We start from the raw sequence: 23,464 nt of genomic DNA on the forward strand, positions 1-23,464 counted from the left end.
ACAATTGGTAGGCAGTAAGCCATTTTTTCATAGAAGGAATTTGCGATTTTATGTAAACAATGCCTTGAAACAGCATTTGAAACTACATTTATTTTAATTCCCTTCTTGTAAACTGGACAGTGAATAAACATTGTTCACGTGCCTCGTCCTCACCGGTCCATCCAATAGCACATCTTAGAATTCACGTCCTAGGGTCATCATTTTTATACTTTGCTGCCTGTGGCGTTTGAAGAAGATGCTGTTACAAAGCGAAAAAGTAGTGTTAAAATATAAAAAGGGATAGAATATAGAGCAACCCAATCCCTCTCACTTCTTGTTCCCTGTGTATATAAGTGTAATTATCTGGTTTACCTGCTTGTGTTTTAAGCGGGAGGAAATGAGCAGCACGTTCCATGAGCCAGTTGATTATTGAGGTTAACTACCTCATGGTCCTTAGTAGGAGGCCAGCTAGGATGCTGGAAAGAGCAGTGGAACTGGTCCAGTCCTTGTTTCATTTTTTCCGGGTATTTATTGGCTTTGTTGATCACATAAACCATTTGCTTTTCTCACCCTCAGTTTCATTCTTTATAAAATGGTGATGATTATATTCTCTCTGCCCACCAAATAGAACTTTTATGAGGCTTAAGTAAGGGAATGTGTGTGGGAGCAGTGTGTAAGTTGTAAAGGATAGTAAACACCTGTGCACATGTAGTCAAGCACCGCTTACCTACCTTTCTGACAGGTGAGGTGAGAACCTCACTGTGGTTCTGATTTACTTTTCTCTGATGATAAGTGACGTTGAGCATCTTTTCATGTGTCTGTTGGCTATCTGTAGTCTTCTATGTCTGTTCATGTCTCCTGCTCATTTTTTAATTGGATTGTTTCGTTTTTTGATCTGAGTTGTATGAGATATTTATATACAGTCAGGGGCCACATAGTTTCAGTCAATGATGGACCATGTATGTATACGACGGTGGTCCCATAAGATTATAATGGAGCTGAAAAACCACTGTCACCTAGTGACGTCATAGCCATCCTAAAGCCTTAGCGCAATGCATTCCTCACGTGTTTGCGGTGATGCTGTGTACACAAGCCAACTGCACTGCCAGTCCTGTAAAAGCACAGCACATACAGGTATGCACAGTACGTAATACTCAATAATAACACACGGCTGTGCTACTGCTTTATGTATTTACTATACTTTTTATCTTTGTTTTAGAATGTACTCGTTCTACTTATGAAAAAATGATTGCTGTAAAACAGTGCCGTGTTACACCGGCAGCAGACTCTTACATCTCGTGTTTACTGCGTCTCTTGCTTGCATCATTTTTTCTTGTGCTTTATTTAATCATGTGTTATTTTGTTCATCATGGCCCCCAAGCATACAAAATCCACTTCTAATCTTGCCAGTAAGAGGCCAACTTGAGTGATTGCCCTGGAAATGAAATTACAAGTGATTAAGGACGTGAAGGTGGAAAATCAGAGATGGTTATTGCTCGCAGCCCAGGCGTGTCCCTTTGCACCACAGCTACGATGGTGAAGAACAAGAACCAAGTGATCAAGCTGGTAAAGGATGTGCTTCACTGAAGCAATGAGACTAATAAAGATTTGAGAAGCGCCCGTGTCAGACATGGAGAAACTTCTAAGGACCTGGATTGAAGACCAGACACACAGCATGTCCCTCTCGGGACCATGACGATCACAGCTGAAGCGAAGACTTTGTTTGCCACATTGGAAGAAAAGGCTCAAAGCATATCCCTCTCATTAAGCAGCGTGGGGCTGAATTGTTAAAAATAAATGTAAAATGAATCCTGTTGTACCTCCATTTTCATGTGTAATTTCAGATTGCCATTCATTCATTCATTCTTCAAAAACTTACTGAGCATCTATTGTGATCCCATTCCAGATGCTAATGATACAGCAGTGAATGCATCAGCGTGAAATCTCTGCCCTTGCAGAACTTAGATTCTCACGTGGGGAGGAGACAGTGCACAGCTAAACAAGTAAAATGCAAGTCACATCGAGTGCACTTATGAGCAGTGGGGAAAAGAAAGCTGATAAAGGGGATATTGAGGCTGGGTTTGCTGCTGTTTAAAATAAGGTGTTCAGAAAAGGCCTCCCTGGTCAGGGGAGTCCGGGACACTGAGTTAGCATTTGAGATCTGGAAGGGCAGAGGGCATGCCCGTGACAATCGAGTGAAGGTTCAGGGCACTGGGCAGAGGGAGGCGCAAGCAGTGCGGATCTCTGCAGCACAAGCGGGCTTGAAAGGGGGAGGGTCAGGGCTAGAGGTGAGTGGATGAGGGTACGCAGAAAGAAAGGAGGGGAGGGCCGGGCCACGGAGAGCTCAAAGGCCACCCAGAAGACTGGGGCTAGGAACCTGGGGGTGGGGGGTAGAGAAATCACACGCTGTATTCACATTAGGGACACTGCTGTGCTGAGACTGGGGACCCAAGTGGGAGCAGGGGACTGGGTAGGCAGCTAAAGCGTAGACCTCCAAGGGAGACATGATGGAAGCTGAGATCTGGGTGGGAGTGGGGAGGTGGGAAGAAGCGGGGGATTCTGTGTTTGGCTCTTAGAACTGAGGATCTGCCTACAGGTTAGGTACGGGACGTGAGAGAAATAGACTGTTAACGTGAAAATGTATTGTGTCTCAACAGATTAATGAAGTAATTAATACACATTTACTCTTTTGTTACAGTAGAAATTAGAAGAGCCACTAGTGGATAATATCTCACTTGTGTTGAGTACGTATCACATGCTAGATAGTGTTCTAAACACTTAAAATATATTAGGTTGGTGCAAAAGTAATTGCAGTTTTTGCAATTATTTTTAACCTTTTAAATCGCAGTTACTTTTGCACCAATCTAATAATTTCAATTAATTCTCATAGTAATCTTAGGATGTTGTCATCCCTTTTTATAGATGAGGAAACTGAGGCACAGAGAAATAAAATAGCTTCCCCAAGATTACACAGCTAAATGGAATTCTCCAAAAAAGCACATTCCACTGGTGAGCCTATTGTGAAGATTTTTTTTTTTTTTTTAGTTCAGGGAACATTTATTAAGCATCTTCCATGGGTGGCCGTGTCTGTATTTCCAGAGTGCTTGGTTTACATAGACTGCATTTTTATATTTATTACTTTTACATCCAGGTTCACACTGTGCCCCAAACCCCTGGGGGACAGGAAGTATGTTCCTTATAAACTTTGCATCTCTGATGTCTGACACATAATAGTAATTTTTACTTTTTTATTTTTTTTTTAAATTAAATTTATTGGGGTGACAATTGTTAGTAAAATTACATAGATTTCAGGTGTACAATTCTGTATTACATCATCTATAAATCCCATTGTGTGTTCATCACCCAGAGTCACTTCTTCCATCACCATATATTCGATCCCCCTTACCCTCACCTCCACCCCCACCCCCCTTACCCTCTGGCAACCACTAAACTATTGTCTGTGTCTATGAGTTTCTGTTTCTCATTTGTTTGTCTTGTTCTTTTGTTGTTTTTGGTTTATATACCACATATCAGTGAAATCACATGGTTCTCTGCTTTTTCTGTCTGACTTGTTTCGCTCAGCATTACTCTCTCAAGATCCATCCATGTTGTCACAAATGTTCCTATATCATCTTTTCTCACTGCCGAATAGTATTCCATTGTGTATATGTACCACAACTTCTTTATCCATTCATCTATCGAAGGACATTTTGGTTGTTTCCATGTCTTGGCCACCGTAAACAAAGCTGCAATGAACATTGGCGCACACGTGTCTTTATCTCTAAATGTTTTCAGATTTTTTGGGTAGATACCCAGGAGAGGGATTGCTGGGTCATACGGCAATTCTATTCGTAATTCTTTGAGGAACCTCCACACTGCCTTCCATAACGGCTGCACCAGTCTGCATTCCCACCAACAGTGTATGAGGGTTCCTTTTTCTCCACAGCCTCTCCAACATTTGTTTCTATTTGTCTTGTTGATGATAGCCATTCTGACTGGGGTGAGGTGATATCTCATTGTGGTTTTGATTTGCATTTCTCTGATGATTAGTGATGTTGAGCATTTTTTCATATGTTTATTTGCCATTTGTATGTCCTCTTTGGAGAAATGTCTCTTCAAGTCCTCTGCCCATTTTTCAATTGGGTTGTTTGTTTTTTTGTTGTTGAGTTGCATGAGTTCCTTGTATATTCTGGATACTAGCCCCTTATCGGAGGCACTGTTTGCAAAAATCTTCTCCCATTCAGTTGGTGGCCTCTTTATTTTGTCAATGGTTTCTTTCGCTGTGCAGAAGCTTTTAAGTTTCATATAGTCCCATTCGTTTATTTTAGCTTTTACTTCCATTGCCTTTGGAGTCAAGTTCATAAAATGCTCTTTGAACCCAAGGTCCATAAGTTTAGTACCTATGTTTTCTTCTATGCAGTTTATTGTGTCAGGTCTTATGCTTAAGTCTTTGATCCATTTTGAATTAACTTTGGTACATGGTGACAAATAGCAGTCCAGTTTCATTCTTTTGCACGTGGCTATCCAATTCTCCCAGCACCATTTATTGAAGAGGCTGTCTTTGCTCCATTGTATGTTTTTAGCTGCTTTGTCAAAAATTATCTGTCCATATTTATGTGGTTTTATTTCTGGGTTCTCAATTCTATTCCATTGGTCTATGTGTCTGTTTTTCTGCCAATACCATGCTGTTTTGATTATTGTGGCCCTGTAGTACAGGCCAAAGTCAGGAAGTGTGATACCTCCATTATAGTTCTTTTTTCTTAAGAACTATTGCTTTGGCTATTCGGGGTCTTTTGTGGTTCCAAACAAATCTGATGATTTTTTGTTCTATTTCTTTAAAATATACCATTGGGATTTTGATGGGGGTTGCATTGAATCTGTATATTGCTTTGGGTAATATGGCCATTTTAACTATGTTGATTCTTCCAATCCATGAGCACGGAATGTCTTTCCATTTCTTTGTGTCTTCTTCAATTTCTTTCAAAAATGTCTTATAGTTTTCAGCATATAGGTCTTTCACATCCTTGGTTAAGTTTATTCCTAGGTATTTTATTCTTTTTGCTGCAATTGCAAAAGGAATTGTTTTTTGTATTTCTTTTTCTGAGATTTCATTGTTAGTATATAGGAAGGCAATGGACTTTTGTGCGTTGATTTTGTAGCCAGCAACTTTACTGTATTCGTTGATTGTTTCTAATAGCTTTTTGGTGGAGTCTTTAGGGTTTTCTATATATAGCATCATGTCATCTGCAAAGAGTGATAATTTAACTTCTTCATTCTCAATTTGGATGCCTTTTATTTCTTTCTCTTGCCTGATTGCTCTGGCAAGGACTTCCAACACTATGTTGAAAAGCAGAGGTGATAGGGGACATCCCTGTCGTGTTCCTGAACGTAGAGCAAAGGGCTTCAGCTTTTCTCCATTAATTATGAGATTAGCAGAGGGCTTGTCATATATGGCCTTTATTATGTTAAGGTATTTTCCTTCTATACCCATTTTCTTAAGTGTTTTAATCATAAATGGATGTTGTATCTTGTCAAATGCTTTTTCTGCATCAATTGATATAATCATATGATTTTTGTCCTTTATTTTGTTTATGTGATGTATCACATTGATGGATTTGCGGATGTTGAACCATCCTTGTGCCCCGGGGATGAACCCCACTTGGTCGTGATGAATAATCTTTTTAATGCATTGTTGTATTCGATTTGCTAGAATTTTATTTAGGATTTTTGCATCAGTATTCATTAGAGATATTGGTCTGTAGTTTTCTTTTTTTGTGCTGTCCTTACCAGGTTTTGGTATCAGGGTAATGTTGGCCTCATAAAATGAGTTAGGGAGTACTGTCTCTTCTTCAATTTTTTGGAAGAGTTTGTGCAGAATTGGTATTAGATCCTCTTTGAAGGTTTGGTAGAATTCACTAGTGAAGCCATCTGGTCCCGGACTTTTGCTTTTGGGAAGGTTTTGGATGACTGATTCAATTTCGTTACTGGTGATCGGTCTGTTTAGATTTTCCAGTTCTTCATGGTTCAGCCTTGGAAGGCTATATGTTTCTAAGAACTTGTCCATTTCTTCTAGGTTGTTGAATTTGGTGGCATATAGTCCTTCATAGTATTCTTGGATGATCCTTTGTATTTCTGTGGTGTCCGTGATAACTTCCCCTTTTACGTTTCTGATTTTGTCAATTAGTGTCTTCTCTCTTTTTATCTTAGTAAGTCTAGCCAAGGGTTTGTCAATTTTGTTAATCTTCTCAAAGAACCAGCTCTTTGTCACATTAATTTTTTCTATTGTCTTTTTGTTCTCTATTTCATTTAGTTCTGCTCTAATTTTTGTTATTTCCTTTCTTCTGCTGACCTTGGGTTTTACTTGTTCTTCTTTTTCTAGTTCTTTAAGGTGTAACATGAGGTTATTTATTTGGGAGTTTTCTTGTTTCTTGAGATAGGCCTGTAATGAGATAAATTTCCCTCTTAAAACTGCTTTCGCTGCATCCCAAAAATTTTGGTAGGATGTATTTTTATTGTCATTTGTTTCTATGTATCTTTTGATCTCTCCTCTAATTTCTTCTTTGACCCAGTCCTTCTTTAAAAGTATGTTGTTTAGTCTCCATGTATTTGTGTTTTTTCCCACTTTCTTTTTACAGTTGATATCCAATTTCAAAGCCTTGTGATCAGAGAATATGCATGGTGTGATTTCAATCTTCTTAAATTTGTTGAGACTGATTTTATGTCCCAATATATGGTCTATCCTTGAGAATGTTCCGTGTACACTAGAAAAGAATGTATAGTCTGATGTTTTAGGATGAAGTGCTCTATAAATGTCAATTATGTCCATTTCATCTAATGTGTCATTTAGAGCTAATATTTCGTTATTTATTTTCTGTTTGGATGATCTATGCATAGCTGTCAATTATGTATTTAAGTCCCCTAGTATAATTGTGTTTTGGTCAATTTCTCCCTTTAGTTCTGTTAGTAGTTGCTTGGTGTATTTCGGTGCTCCCTGATTGGGGGCATAAATATTGATGACTGTTATGTCTTCTTGTTGTACAGTCCCCTTCACCATTATGAAATGTCCATCTTTGTCTCTTGTTATCTTTTTCACCTTGAAGTCTGTTTCATCTGATATCATTATGGCTACACCTGATTTTCTCTGGGTACCATTTGCTTGGAGTGTCAATTTCCACCCTTTCACTTTGAGTCTATGCTTGTCCTTGTAGCTGAGATGTGTCTCTTGGAGACAGCATATGGTTGGGTTTAGTTTTTTGATCCAATCTGCTACTCTGTGCCTTTTTATTGGTGAGTTCAGTCCATTTACATTTAGGGTGATTATTGATATGTGAGGATTTCCTGTCATTCTATCTTTAGTTTTCTGGTAAGGCTGTGTCTCCATTGTTTCTTTGCCTTTTTGTTGTTGTCTATTATTTCTGTGTGGTGGTATTCTATGATGTTTCCCTCTGTTTCTTCTTTTATTTCAGTATATATTTCAATTCTGGATTTATTTTGAGTGGTTACCCTTAAGTTTATGTAAAAGAAAGTTTGATATTTAGAGTATTCCATTTTCTTCAGCACGCTTACTTTCTCCATTCCCATATTCCGGTTCAGGCCTTTACTCTCCCCCTTTTTGAGTTTTGTTTGCCACAAATTGTCCCTGTTGATAGTGGTCGAATAGCCTCCTTTAGTATTTCTTGTAGTGCAGGTCGTGTATTAGAAAATTCCCTCAGCTTCTGTATGTCTGGAAAGGTCTTTATTCCTCCTTCATATCTAAAGGATATCTTTGCTGGATATATTATTCTTGGCTCATGATTTCTCTCTTTCAATAGTTTGAATATTTGGTTCCACTCCCTCCTGGCTTGTAGAGTTTCTGCTGAAAAATCTGATGATAATCTAATGGGCTTTCCTTTGTATGTTACCGTCTTCTTTTCCCTGGCTGCCTTGAGGATTCTTTCTTTGTCGTTGATTTTAGACAGCTTCAATACAATGTGCCTTGGAGAAGGCCTGTTTGGATTGAGGTAACTAGGTGTTCTATTTGCTTCTTGGATTCGAGGGTCCAGTTCTGTCCACAAATTTGGGAAGTTCTTATCGACAATTTATTTGAATATATTCTCTGTTCCCTTCTCTCTTTCTTCTCCTTCTGGTATGCCCATTATTCTTATATTGCTCTTTCTGATGGAGTCAGAAAGTTCTTGTAGAGTTCTTTCATTTCTTTTAAGTCTCAAGTCTCTTTCTTCTTCAATTTGTGTCATTTCCAGGTTTCTATCTTCGATGTCACTGATTCTTTCCTCCATCTGGTCAACTCTACTACCTAAGCTGGTTATTTCATTCTTAATTTCTTCTATTGAGTTCTTAATCTCCAGAAATTCTATTTGGTTCTTTTTTAAGATTTCAATCTCTTTCGTAAAATGCTCATGCTGTTCTTTGATTGAGTTTCTGAGTTCCTTTAACTGCCTATCTGTGTTTTCTTGTATCTCGTTGAGTTTTTTCAGAACTGCAATCTTGAATTCTCTGTCATTTAAGTCACATATTTCTGTATCTTTAAGTGCCTTCTCTGGAGATTTTTCACTTTCTTTCTGAGTTATCTTGTTGCCTTGGTTATTCATGGCGATTACTGGTTTACTATTTCTCTTCCTAGACATCTACAGGAGTGGCTTCTGCAACAGGTTGATAGAAAGCAGTCTTTCTTTTGTTTGCCAGTACTTGTTGGTAGAATGTTTTATTATTTCTCCAACTGCAACTTATTTTTCTTCTCCCACACAGTAGTGCTATGTTTTTTCTGCACTATTCCAACTTCTCACGCAATGGGTGGATTCCCTGGGAGACGGGCTTCTCCTCTGTTAATAGTTCGTCTAGGTCACAGGGCGCAGTGTCCCGGTGGGTATGCGGAGAGCTTTTGATGTTCCAAAGCTCTTCCAGCTCCTGATTCAGAGCCCGTATGTTTCAGCAGTTCTGTTTACTCCTGAAGGGATCCGCCCAGATAGGTGGGGTCAGGGGCGGGGTGAGTTGTGAGAGGTGGCCCAGAGCAATGGCGGCGACCACCACCACAGCCGGTCGTGCTTCCACAGCTCTCTCCCCTTTGCCGGAACTAGTTGGGCTGTGAATTTGTGTCTGCGGTACACAGTTCTCAAAATAGCAAATTTTCTGTTGTTTTGATCTGACACTGCTACTGTTTCGCTTCTAGCACCGGGCAGGTGGGGGCGGGGCGAGCTCTGGGAGGGGAGGGAGGGGGCGGCTAGTCTCAGTGCCTAAGGCTCCGTTCTCTGCTCGGCAGTGCGGGCTTAAACCACCGTTTTCAGCCTTTTTCCCTCAGTCTTTTCTCCGAGGTCTCTGCCGTGAGCGTTGGGTTCAGCCGTGTTATATGCTGTCCCCTCAGCCCTGTGGAGCCCTGGCGGAGCCCCAGCAGTCCGAGTTCTTCCCTCTCCCGCAGCTGCGGTAGTTCCGGGAAGCAGCGAGCTCGGCGCACTGAGCTGGGTCTGCGTCCTGCGCCCGAGCGGCTCCGTCTCCGTGCGTTTCTCCCTTCCCTCCTCCCCCCACTCGCGCGAATCTCCCACCTGTAGGTGATTTCAGTCGGTAGTGGGCCTCTTCGTGTTGCCTGTCTGCTGTGCAGGGAGTCCTGTGTGGAGTTTTTGTTGTTTGATTCTTTGTAGATTCCAGGGGAGCTTTACAGAGGCTCACCTCACTCCGCCATTTTTCCGGAAGTCTCCAGTAATTTTTAGGTTTTTAAATTTTTTATAATGATTGCCAAGTGTTGTGGTAGGTAGAACTGGTACACAAAGATCAATAAGACATGACCTCTGTCCTTGAAGCGCTCACTGTGAGCTGTTCATGCACCTGCCTCTCGGCAGAGATTATCTAGAGGGCTGTCACCGCACACATACACTGTTAGAGTTCAGGGGAGAGAGTCACACTGTCAAAGAGGGGACTTGGGGAGGTGCACTGGAGATGGGAGCCTGCCTGGGCCATGGCGGCTGAACTGGCCTGATGGCTCGTGGGGCAGTGTTCAAGCTGTGCTGAATCACAAAGCACAAGACAGGTGACAAAGCCTGAAACAGTGAGATTCCCGAATGTGATCTGAGCATCACATAAAAGTTTAAATTGTAGCCGGTGTAAGGTTAGCATATTTTATGTGCCTGTTCCAAAGTTCTTAGAACATTGTTTTATATGTTTAGCATATGGGAAAACTCTAAATCAGAGACTGTGGTGAACGTTGTATGCCAATGCTTTGAAATTCTGACATTGAACTGTATGTATTGTTTATAATATTACTTCCTTTCTGATTTCAGAAACCCGACGTGCATGTGGTAGTGTTTAGGGCAGAGGTGGGAGGCATACCCCGTCATTTCCAAGTCGCCAGCTCAAGCACTGGGGGCCCCGATCTTCATAACGCTGCTCATTGTAGGTTTTTGTTCCTGAGCTCCTTAAAAGTTCTCCAGGTCAAATATTAGCTTAACTACGAAATGACAAAAACCTGAGCACATGGTAAGTTTTTCTTGAAAAAGACAACTGGAACAAGTTTCACAGAGGCTCTACATGATGCTATATGTCCGTTTTCCCTTCCATGGTAACTAACACTTAGAATTCATTCCACATTGCCCATAAGAGAAAGGAGGAGGGGGAGAAGCCTGCCTGTAACAGCTTTGTATGTTCCTCCAAAAGAAAGACAGTGCTTGGAAAAAGGCAGGCAGGCTTTCAGATGTTGTCTGAACAAAGATATGGAAATGGGAGCCCAGATCAGCACCTGCAGCCTTTCAAGCCCTGGGACAGAGGCTGCTCTTGCTGTTGGAAGAGTGAAAAGCTGTTTCCTGTCATTTCCCATCTTGTCACTTCCATGACCAACATCTTGCTACTTCTTGTACCAGCTGTTGTTTTTTCCCCTCCGCAGACAGATGGTCCAAGAGCTTTGATAATTGCCCCCAACCCCCTGTTCTAAAGAGGTTTGCTTGTGTGATACCTTTATGAAATGATTGTATGCCCCCGTCGCTCCCTGTATCCTGTTACAGGGTTGGGAAGGGAGCAGAGGGGTCCAGTGAGACATTGAACAACGTGCTTTGTGATGTCTTATGGAAATGCCTTTCAGGAACCTCATTTCTACTGCTGTAGCCATTTTGTTTCTGAGGTTTTACTCCAAAAAGGGGGAGAAGTGGGGAGACGGAACTTTCGTGCCTTTGCTTGTGTGTGTGTGTGCGCGCGCGTGCGCATGTTCCCTCATACCAGCCAATTTTCCAACTCTCCGGACACCAGTTGTGGGTCCTGTAATTCAGTCCTAGTCTGACACTAACTACCCAGAGTCACACAGACCCCGCAGGTGAAGGCCTGGCCTCCACGAGACTGTCAGATGCTGGTCACAAGTTCCTGGATGCTTCCTGTACTTTTTACTGACCAGCGATCAATTTGGGGGTTCCCAATACCCCCTCCTTGGGTTCAGTAATTTGCTAGCATGGCTCATAGAACTCAGGAAAGCACTTTACTATCACTGGCTTATTATTAACACTACGACTCAGGACAGCCAAGTGGGAGAGCTGCATGGAGCAGGGATGAGGGGAGGGGCACGGAGCTTCCACACCCTCTCTGAGCGCCCTCCCTCCCCGCACCTGTGTGCTCACCAACCCAGAAGTTTTCTGAACCTGTTGTGTGGCGGTTTTCATGGATGTTTCACTGGGTAGGATCGATTAAATTACTGACCATTGGTCATTGACTATCTCCAGCCTATCTCCCCCTCCTAAATTGGAGGTTGGGGGTAATTCCAACCCTCCAGTCGTGCCGTGGTCTTTCTGGCAACCAGCTCCCATCCTGAAGCTGTCTTGGGAAGCAGCAAGAGTCCTCTCAGAACAAAAGACACTCCTATAACTATGGAAATGCCACGGGATTTAGGAACCCATGAGAAAGACCAAATATGTTTATCAGAGTATTATATAAATTACTGAATTTGTGGCAAATAAATCATCAGGTACGTGTGGCCCATGTAGACATGGTTTTTATTCTTTACCTTTGAGATACCCGAGGACTTCACTGGAGAAAGGAAATAAAACAAGATAAATGTAGGTGAAGTTTGCAAGGGAAGTGTGGTATTGATTTAAAGTTAGCATCCAAAAGGAACTGTTTAGCTTGCAGCACTGAGAAGCCTGGAAATAACATTGGTTAAAGCACAAGTGGGCTGTGTTCTTCCTTCTGAATTGCAGTGAGCAATTGCAGTGACCTAGGTGATCCAGGCTTTCACTTTGCTTTTGTTTAAGGAAAGGAGTCTTGCCTCTGTGGTTTTATGCACATATTAAGTACAGCTACTGATGACAAAGATCTTCTATGAGAAAAATGATGCCCCTTTTCTGAGTCCTGCTTTACAATTTGAAAAGTGTTTCGAAGTATATATTTCTTCATTTGATCTTCATAACAACCTTACATAGTGGATTGTTCAAGGTATTTCTCCATTTTACATATGAGGAACAATGAGACTCACACTAAAATATTTGCCCAAGGTCATATGACTTATAAAAATGGTGAGGCTGGCCTCTAGCTTAGCTCTTATGAGACCTAAATTAGTATTATTTTGACCTGGTGAATTTCAAGCCCTTTCTTTCTCCCTTCCTCCCTCCTTCCCTTCCTCTCTTTTTTTTCCCCTCCCTCCCTGCCTCCCGTCTTTCTATCTGTCTTTCTTATTTAGAGATTTGAGTATCTACCTGCCTACCTTTACAATGTTAAAGAATCTATTTTAGGAGACTGCCCAGAATGGCATATGTCAAAATATTTTTTAAAATTGTAAAGTGCTATTCAGATGTAAGGCATTTTCTTTGTTATTCCCTGGGGACTAACCTGTCTTTCCTATTCAGTACCATATGATGGCGATTAACAAACTTGTATTACATGTGAGCCTCATTTAAAACAATATGCCTCCACTGTCATGGACATTTGTAACTGAAAGGAGAAACAGTCTTCATTTGTCCTAGTCCAGTTGAAGTAAATGATACTTGAGGTAGAATTGTCAAATTTGTCTTCTGCTCTCTGAATACTAATCATTATTATTCTTTTCATAATCGTAAGTAATAGGGTTAAAAATGTGCATCTCAATTTATAGTTAGTATTTTGGAAGTTTCCTGCTTCGGCATATTTGAAATAGTAACACATGTGGTGGTTGTTATGAAGGTTGTCTGTATCCCAGCTCTCACTCCGCCTCCTCTGACCATTTTAACTTGTGGCCACCTGACTTGCTTTTACCAGTGAAATGTGAGTGTGCTTATGGGTGTGTACTTTACAGATTCTCTTCTCTACACGAGGATTACCAGTATCCAAGATGGTGCCACTCCGTCAGCCTGGATTCCTGAATGACTGCTGAGAAGACCCTCAATGACTCATACAGTGTGAAGGAGAAAGAAACCTTTGTTACTTTCAGCCACTGACATTTTGTATAACCTATCCTAACTGAGGCACGCTCATAAAAATGTGTTTTATTATGTATCTTTTGGTTGTTTCAGTCTAAAGATCTTAATGATCCCTTAGCTGGATATTCTCCAATATTTCCAGGCGGGATCTATCCATTTTACTGTACTCACAAAGCAGGATTTGGAAAGCGGCAGGAAAAGCTTGTAAGGAGAGCTCAGTCCCCGGGGTCAGAGCCATTGTGGGGCAGCCCAGGGAGATACTTTTCTTCAGTTACTTGAGAAATTTTTGACACATTCTTGATTTGATCTTTACTCATAAAGGTTGGCCAGATTACTGGTGACTCTTACTGGAGATATGCCTTTAAAATAGGAGTGAAGGCTCCTTAAGTGTAGATTTGAAATTAGGAAAAGGGTGAGATTTCTCCCAAGAGCCCTATTTTCAGCCATGACTAAATAAAGCATGAGGGGGCCACTGAGAATGGACAAGGTCACCTAGTCAGTTTGCTGATGAAAGAATCAAATCGGAACTGGGTTATACTGAGATGCTCAGATCTGGAAACGACATCCAGCTCTGTGCTGAGGAACTGAATCTTGACTAAAGCAGAGTTAGAATAGGCCCTGTCTCTCGGGTCTTCTCATTTTTCTTGTGCTTTCCCCCGTTCCTTTACATGCCCTCATTTCCAGCCTCATATCCTTGCTTTCTGTCTCTCCTCTAATTTAACTCATCGAGGTCTTTGATATAAAAGATGGTTTGTAAGTCACTTATTTGGAACTTTGAAACCATTTTCCTGTGAACTAGATGACAGAAATACTCCACTCAAAATGAGAAAACTTGACTTAACCAGTTATGTCATGAAGTTGCATTAACAATTACTGAGTGAGTCCTGGGCCATTGAAACCTCACGGATGTGTAGCTAGAGGCAGGTTGCACGGGTCTCTGGTACTGGTGGCATTGGGCTTTTCTGCCACCGTTTCATCCTTGACAGCAGTTCTTTGCATGCTCCAGGTTGCTTCTGTACCACGTCACTCAGCCATCTGGGATTTTGAGCTTCAGAGTGGCCATGCCTCAGGCTTTGCTGGAAGGTGAAGCCTCTGCCGCGCCAGCCTGTGGAGGGTGTGGAAAGTTCCCGTCTGGCTCTGCAGGCATTGTACTGTCATCCTCTTGTCTCATGAGCCTCTGACACAGTGGGGAGGAGTGTGAGGCTGAGGCCTCACTGAGTCCCTTTGCTGTGAGGCAGGAAGGGCCTAGCACAGGCCCGCTGTTCAGGGAGGGCATGGCCTCCTCAGCTGTCTTCTCCCGGCACCGCCTTGGTCTTCAGCACCCAAGTACTGGGTTCTGAGAGGTACCAGCTGAGGCATGCTGTGAGGGGAGGGGTCACCATCTGACAGCCTCCCTGGGCGCTCAGGGCAGTGGGTGCACAGCTGGAAGGCAGACGAGCAAGGGTAGGTGGAGGAAGGTGGTCTCTCCACTGCTCCCTCGCGCGCCTGGGCCCCGGCATCCGGGACAGTCTCTTCTGCCTGCGTGGGCCCGATGTTCAGCTCTCTGCAGAGGCCCTCTTACCAACATGGCAGTTGATTCTTTAGCATAATTTTAATATCCGTTTTCATAGCACATAATGTGGATCTTTATGATGTTGAGTTCTGAAGGCAGGACTTTTCCCTCCTTTCTTTTGTCTTCACTTCCGTCCATTCTCTCACTTGCTTCACTTCCCCTTGCCTTCCCCTCTTCCTTATGTGGAGGGGCGGGGGAGGACACTGCTCAAGGACCCAGAACAGGTCATAATGTCATTGTCCTTTACAGCTAATTGTTCATTGAATGGTGTTTGAAGACTCTAACTTTGTCTTCACCGTCAGGAACTTCAAAGTAAGCTTAGTGTTCGAAAGCACACTGTGCTGACACTGGGAGGACGTCTTGCCCATGCACTTCAGTTGAAAGAGAAACGCCGTGATATGATCAGTATGGGATGATGGCTTTTCCGATCAGATAGCTGAGTTGTACTTATAATTTAAGGTATTTCAGCTGTGAGTCTAAAACGCAAAACAAATGAGAGTCCAGCAAGAGGATTTTTCTACAGTTGGGATTATAGAGAAACAAGTGCACGTGAACAGGGCAGTGTGTGTCTGTGGTGTGTTTGGCCAGCATGGAGACATTAGGAAAAAGAGGAGAAAGAGGATTTTACACAGAAAATTTCCATATGCTTGCTTTTTGTAGAGCTAGCACATTTCAGTGAAAGCACATTTTACTGGAAGAATTCAGTTCTCTTTAAAAGTTTGGTGCAGCGAGAGGTGAAAATGTGGGGATGCAGCTGGAATCTGAAAGCTTATTTGTGCCCCAGGCTTGCAGCTGTATCTACCTGTGATGCAATGAATACAATTTGATTATTAATCCTTCTGTGACTGAAAACTCACTTCCTTTCCTAAAGCTGGTGGCAATAATTTACTGACTGTCTAAACCTTGAGGACCAGCTTGAGTTGGAAAAATAAACCCTGTCTCTTGAAATTTACATCTTCTTAAACTCAGAGCAGCCAGCAAAGAGGATGAGAAGGACCTCCAGCCGGGATGCTGGGAGAAGAGAATTATGCTTCAGCCACGGTCACTTTCAGCTCTCCTCTAAATTCCGTGTTGGACTGAATGATGGCAGAAACGCTGGCGTGACTTCATTTCATTACTTCTGCCCCAAGCTCCCCCATCCACATTTGACTGTCTATCAGTGAGATGTGGTCTTGACCCATGGAAAGTGGAATGAGAGCTGGACGTAGCTTAGATGACGCACTGGGAGGAGTTTTCAATTCAAAGCTTGCTAACTTCATGATACCTGCCGTAGCCAAGCGTCACCCGCTACCCTCCTCAGCTCGCCATTTTCACGTCTTATGTCATCATTATTTATTCAGCATGTTTTTAAAAAGTTTTGGACTAGTTTTGTTTTTGTTCACATTTCTTTCAAAGGAAATATTATGCCACTACAGGAGGCAAGTATCACTTGCCATTAGAAAGTAACTGTAGAAATGTATATATAACACAATTAAAATGTTGTGAAATTCTAGTTAGATGCTGTTCCTAATGGAAGCTCTGCCTGAAGCCTCCTTTCCTCTCAGGTTAAAAGGAGGTTTAAGAGGCAAACATTTTAAATCCGGTCAAGCACCAAATAAGACACTGTCCTTAACTAATGGAGAGGATTAGGAAGGAAAGACCTATGTCCAGCCCGAACCACTCCTCTTAGTTCTTGTTTTTCTGCTGTGGTTTTGAAGGTGAAAAAAGAGAGTGCACTGAAAAAGAACAGCTGCCGCTGAGGACTGGGTGTGGTCCTCTCGCTCACTGGTGTCCTTCCTTGGTCCAGGGCTCAGGACGTACCTGTTCAGTGAGTCAAGACGCGACTATCCAGGCTTCGTTTCCTTGGCCTTTCCTCTGAGTGCGGAATTGGTTTTCTCCCTCTCGCTCTGATTTCTCAGTAGTCCTCTGAGGCTTGCTTCCACACGAAGCTTTTGTTTTGTGTGAGTCCACACAGCCGTGCACACCTCTTGAAACGACACAGGGACTGTAAGCCAGGTAACAGGTTGTGTCGTCCTGTTAATTAGCTCTGTTTAGCTTGCTGTTGGCACAGGGTGTTTGAGTACTTTGTCCAACATACTCTCCCTGGTACAGTGGAACTGGCGCAGACTAGCTTTCCAGGCCTTATACCTGCAAGTGGCTTCAAACGCGCATTTTTAGACAAGCGGATTGTTGCAATGTGGTGTCTTTCTCTTTAGGCAGCCGCAGTATATGCAACACTAATCTGTTGCCAGATTTTCATGGAGGTAGAAAATTATAAACATAATGTTTCTTCTACATCTCTGAGAAAGCCTAATACCCAGCTGTTGTGGTGGTAGCAGTTGTCAGCTGCTTTATTGTCACCAAACAACACCATCTCAAGTGTGGAAGAGCTGAAATGTGTAACGGCTCTCCTGTGCACACGGCGCCCAGAAGTCCTGTTATATTGGCTTGTTTTTCTCTTGACAAACCAGTTGCTGACTGGTGTCTCAGCCGGAGAAGGCGAAGTCCTGTTGGTCCTTCTGTCCGCTGTGCCTGTGGCGGTGCCTGACGGGGATAAGCCCAGCAGGAAACCATGGGCATTTTCTTCAGTGCTTCCGTAGCCAGGTACTGTGCATGGTCTCCTCAGACCCCAGAGACTCAGTGACGTCAGTGTGTCACTGTCCCCACTTCTACAGATGCGGGTACAGGAACGTTGAGGTTAAATAATTGCATGAAATCTCATAGCTGTTAGGTGGGGCTGACCTGGAATTTCAAGGCTGGTATATCTGAATTCTGAGCTCGCATTTGCAACCACTCTATAGGACATAGTATAATAACTTCGTCACTAAATGAGAGCCCTTCATGGAGAAGTTTGACAAGGACAATGAAAAAAGAATTCGGTGTGTTGTGGAAGGATTGTCTTCTTCATTCACAGTTCTGGCAAAGAGTACGCAGCAGACTGTGAATAACATACCAAACTAAATGAGATTTCATTCTTGAATGAATGTATCTCTTTTTAAAGAAAAGTAGGTAAGGCATGTAACTGGTCACGGCTCAGGGAAATGTCTGTGTTCTGCTTCTGTCTGAATTTTAGTCTGTGAAGTCGTTTTCTCAGCACCCACAGGCGTCCTTTTGTGCCTGTGCTGGGCTCTCAGAGCTGCGTGTCTGCTTCAAATTCCCAGTCTTCCTGTCTGTAAGTGTTCAAAGTTCAAATTTTAAATTCAGATGAGTGTCAATACTTCTAGCAATTGCATCTGGGGAACTGAAACAAGACCATTTATTTTCAGAGTGAGGATGTTTCTTCCTATCAGGTGTAAAATTTCACAAGAAGGCAGATCTCAGCATATTAAGAAAACTACTCAAAGTTCTAAGTAAAAACAGAATTCAGTGTAAGACGAGTTATTCAGTGAAGGAAAGGAGAAAGATCGCTTCAGTGGTCAAATGAATGTATTCTATATAACAGAGGTGACCTGAGTTAGACTGAAAGCAGAAGGGAGTGAGGTCATTTTAAGAGAGTCCGTTTGACAGATCTAAATATTCTTTGTTAAACTTGACGTCATGTCATCGGCGTTGGTACTGATAGGGTTTCCAGGCAGGAATTCCCGTCCGTTCTCAGGAATTTTTTTCGCTTTTCCATTCCCGAATCCCAAGATAAGTTGGTCGGGAAATCGGGAAAATCGGCTCCTTGAACCCAGGTGGTTGGTAGTATTGACCATCACTTTGTGGAAACGATTAATCGTGGAGAACAGGAAACAGTTTATATCTCGGGGTTCGGGAACAGGAAAGCGGAAAAAAAAAAAAAATCCTAAGAAGGAGCGGGAATTCCCACCTGGAAACCCTAGTTACTGACAGTAAGGGATGTATTTTCTATATTTTCTTATGTGGCACCTCATTATGTGGCAGTTTGGGAGGAGATTTTGGGGGGTGGGAGGTGATTATGCAGAGGAACCATCTGACCCATCATGGCTGCCTCTGTTGATCAGAGAATGCACTGCAGAAACAAAGGGTTCGTGGGAGATGGTCAGAAAGGGGTGCTGCGAACAACTGATCTTGTTTCATTTGTTTCTGTCACACAGTTCATTCCTGTAACGTCACATTGTGCAGTCCACCATGGAGAGAAAGGAAAGGAGTTATACATTTCCTTGACAAACTTTTTGGAATTATTGTAGGAATAACTAGATGGTACAAAGTAACTGTAGCATGCTGATGTGTTTGAACTGGTGTATGTGATAAACACTGACGGGGCAATGGTAGGAAACCTCAGCTATTAGGTTTCTATATCTCGGGCAGTTGGCAGCAAGCTAGGTTAAACTTCAGTACTTTTCGTCCCTTGTGACATGGACAAGTCAAATACATGAAATAATATTTATCCAAATAAAAGATCATGTTAACTTTGCCAAAATGAATGTAATTTTTTTTTCTGTGATTTCCCCATAGTACACTTTTCTTTTTTGGGGGGAGGAGAGGTTGGGGATGGGAGGGTTGGAGATTATCATAAATTTCAGATTATATTGATCAGAAGCAGGTTTAGCCAGCTCTGGTATGTAAATTAGAGATTTGTGGTTGAGTGGAATTGATTTTGCTGAGACTAAATTAATCACAGTGCTTAATCACTGTACCCTTTAAACATCACAGTCTTGACCACAGTGGCAGGGCCACGTGGGGTCCTCTGAGCTTTGCTGTCATTTCACGAAAGGCTTGAGGCTGTGACTTGTACAGACAAGGGTCCCCTGCATGGCTTCGGAGCCCCCTGCCTGCCCTGCAGAGGTTCAGCTGGAGTATCTCGCCTGGGGCCCAGAGGCTGCCCTGGCCTCTGCAGCCCAGAAATCTTCTCTGTTCACTGCTCAGTTTCTCTCCAGGTCAAGTCCAACTGGCCACCACTGCTGAAATGCCCACTGGAAGGCAGTCTTTAGAATTAGAATTGGAAACAGTCAATGATATTGTGATAGCTTTTTTTTTCTCAGCACATTTTAAAATACTTGAAATACATTTTGGCCTATTTGGAAGTGTGAAGTGGAGAATTTGGAAAGAAATTTAGGCTTGGAAAGATTAATTGACCCTTCAGAACTCATCCTGAGAGCCTCTAAGGAGGACTGTGAATGGAATCTAGGTTTCCTTTGTGTTTTGTTGTTTTTGATGTTCATTTTAGTTCTTTGCTCTCTGCCTCATGCAGCCTTCTCAAATCAAACCATCAGTAAGCCTCCCATAGAAATGCAAATTTCCCTGTTTTGTGGGCATATCTGAAAATAGATTTGTGGTTTTTTAAAAACCCATTTTGGGGGCTGTCCATGAAGTTTATCAGGTATAGTAAGTAGTCTCGCAAAAAAATGTATAACTCCCACTACACACACACACACACACACACACACACACACACACACACACACTTGCTTGTTTTCTTTATGTGTTCGGTTCTACATTCACAACTGAAAGGAAGCATATTCTAGGTAATAAAGTACAGCTGGACTAATCATTTTTACCATTAGTGAACACCTGGATTTCACAAAATCACACCTTATTAAGACTAAAAAGTATATCAGGTAAATGCTTCAACGCTTTGATTTTATAAATCAGGAAACTGAAAGCCATAAAAGTGAATGACATATTCAAGATAACTTCTTATAGCCACGCCCAGGATGAAGCTTAGCTGATTTGATTCCTGTTCGGGTCTCTTCTTTGTGTCACTGACTCGCTTCTCTGTAAAACAGATCCTGGCTTTACAAGTTTTTCTACAGTCAGATTCCTTATAAATAGCAAGTGGTGCTCAATAAATCTGGCCTAACTTGTGGAACATTCTAATGTAAACTGAGATTTTTCTGTATGTGCCTTGGTGAGTTGCTTACAGCAGGAAAGAAAAATACCTTAAAACCTACTTGTAAATAGCTTTTGTGGGTGCCCTTCCCTTTTCTGTTATACGCTGGTTTGCCTGAGTCCACTTACATTTGTTTTCCTTCATGAGTCAGTAACGTCCATTACAAAAAGTTGGCCGTGTAATATCGTGGTTTGAACACAGGCTCTGAAGCTGGAGCGTCTCTTCTGGGTTTCGCCTCGGCTCTGCCGCCAACTCGCTCTGTTACCTTGGTGGATTTGGTTAACATTTATGACCTAAACTGTTCTACCTACCTCGTAGTCAAGACAGTTAAATGAGTTCATACAATTCAAGTTCTTAGAGTGGTGCTGGACAAATAGGAGTGTTCATTAGATGTTAGCTGATCTCATTGAGGTTATCATTGATTTGTCGATATTTAAAAAAATTCGTCGGTGGTTTTATGTGGTTTGTAGGGGGTGTACCAACATAATTCAGGTCTCGTGTCCCATTTGTTCTGTTACAGCTCGTCCCCTGATGAATCTGATCTGGTCACTAGAGTATCCCATGACTTAATGCTGGCTTTTCCTCTACTTTGTGGTCACATTTGGACCAGGACATCCAGATCTGGCTACGTCCAGTGTAGATAAGGGAGAAAGGTAAAAGAATATTAGTGCTACTTGATTGTGGAGAGTTTTTTTCCGCAAATACTTATTGAATGTTTACTGTTTGCCAAACACAGAGCCCTGTTGCTGCCCAGGATGTGGTGCCTATATGAGATGTTGTTCCTCCAGGCAGGACCTTTGCCAGCTTCCTGTCCCCTCTCCTTCTCTCCAAACTGACACCAAACATTTTTCACAGAGACATTTAATAGACCGTCACACCACCAAGTCAGTATTGTGGAGTTGAAGAAACCCCACCCCACTTTCACATCTGTCTCACACAGGTCACCAGAGTCTTTTAAGATCTGCTCCTTTGAGTTTGTTCACAGCGAGCAATGTAAACATTCTATGCCAATTACCTTTTGTTCTCAGATTCCCCAGGAGAGAGGTTGTCAATTCACAAGGAAGGGATAGGTTCTTTTTGTTGAATGAATCCTGAGTGCTCCAGAAAGTGTAGACTCCAAAGGATATTCTGTGAGCCAGAATTCACACGAGGGGGCCGCACTCCCCTTCTTTTCTGCACTGACTGCTCCCACCCCTTGAGAATGTCTTCCCAGTGGAAGATGCTTTAGGACCTTTCTCAGACTTCTCATAAACTCTCCCACTGAAACTTCCTTTGAATAATTTGGATTTTAACTTTATCAGAACAAACCTGTTTTTAATACTTGCTCTTAACTGGAAGATTATGTTCTGAGGGGTGTGGAGCGGAGTGGGCGGGAAGGGGGAAGAGCAAAGAGATGAGGGTACTTCCAGCGGGACTGCAGACTGGGTACCCCAGGCTCCTCACTCAGAGCTTTCCTCTGTGCACTTTCTGGCTGCAGCATCCACGTAGCACAAATACATCGCACATTGACTACAGTAAAATACTGTGGGAAGGGTAGAATGATCTGATAGGTAAGGGTTAAGGGTCGATAGGAAAAGTGAGTTCATAAAGCTGCAGTGCCCAGAACTTCTGGTCTTACAGCAGCTCCTGGGAATGTCCCTCTGACTTTTCAGGCCATTACCACCTGCTGGTATGCAATGCTGTTGGGTTCTTCCAGATTGGCTTGCTTATTTCATGAATATCCAAATTTGCATACAGCCTTCAGCCCAGCTTTGAATCTGCATTTCCTCTCTTTTAGGAAGGGAAATGTAGGCTCCATACACAGGTTTATCTCTCTGACCTTTAGCTAATTATTAGATTGAGATAAATGTGCGTGGGTGACAAATTGCCTCTAATGGCATTTAATCTGCATGCTGACATCAATGCCTGGTGTAGTGTCCCAGCTCCATGGAGGCATGGCACATGGACTTTTATCTTAATTTGACCTATTTAAAAGGTGTTTGTGGTGAAAGTCAATTTCTGATTAGCTTAATAGCATGTTTTACAGGGAAAGCAATCAAATATTGATGTAACAAGAGGCTCTTACCAGACGACATATTTCCCAGTCTGCCATAGCTGGTCCAAACAGCGGAGAAAGGGAGAGCGGCTGGTAATGAAAACCAAACGACGGCCCATAGCTGTCTGGACCCCGAGACTGGTGAGCAGATCCTAGCATCGGAGAGAAGCCTCTTCCTGTCACTGTTTATTATTCACTGACCTTTTGTGGGTGTTAGGCTAATAGATGTTAACACTATTTTGATTTTCTGAATTACATCAAAGGGACTATTGCATAAGCCAGCCATTGGGTGACTGGAGTGACGTGTGGATGTGTGTCCATCGTGGACCTGGTGCCGAACGCCTTCCGTCTTCTCCTTGAACTCCTAAGAAAGCCTTTGTGTAGGCAGCCCCCAACTGGTGATTCCCGATGCACTTGGACTTCAGTAGTGTGTATTTTATACGACCATTAGCACTGAGTTAAGTGAGATCGTGAACCCCTTTCTTCGGCACGTGAGGAGCCCAATGATAGCTGCCCCAATTCCTCGCAGCGTCACAAACCGTTCTTCCTGGTGAATGTCATTTCCTTCCATTCCTCTTAGACATGGATTGGCTGTGTCGCTCTGTGCTTCTGTGTGCCCCCTGGGTGGTCTGTGGATGGGAGGCAGCAGGATGTCCATGCTATGGCCGCCTTCACCGTGTTTAACCGTGTGACTGTCTCCAACCTTCTCAGCCATGCTGTGCCCTCTGCAAAGTGGGGATAATGAGTGAGTGAATGCAAAGCTTAGAAGA

At 42.7% G+C, this 23,464-nt stretch overlaps 1 protein-coding gene across 7 annotated transcripts in view; it reads left to right on the plus strand.

Moving 5' to 3' along the window:
* AUTS2 (activator of transcription and developmental regulator AUTS2) overlaps positions 1 to 23,464 on the plus strand; it is a 1,118,598-nt gene that overhangs the window by 377,437 nt on the left and 717,697 nt on the right. The window lies entirely within an intron of this gene.

This window comes from Rhinolophus sinicus, chromosome 3 (assembly GCF_057876585.1).
Source record: "Rhinolophus sinicus isolate RSI-liver-muscle chromosome 3, RSI-T2T, whole genome shotgun sequence".
Taxonomy (NCBI): domain Eukaryota; kingdom Metazoa; phylum Chordata; class Mammalia; order Chiroptera; family Rhinolophidae; genus Rhinolophus; species Rhinolophus sinicus.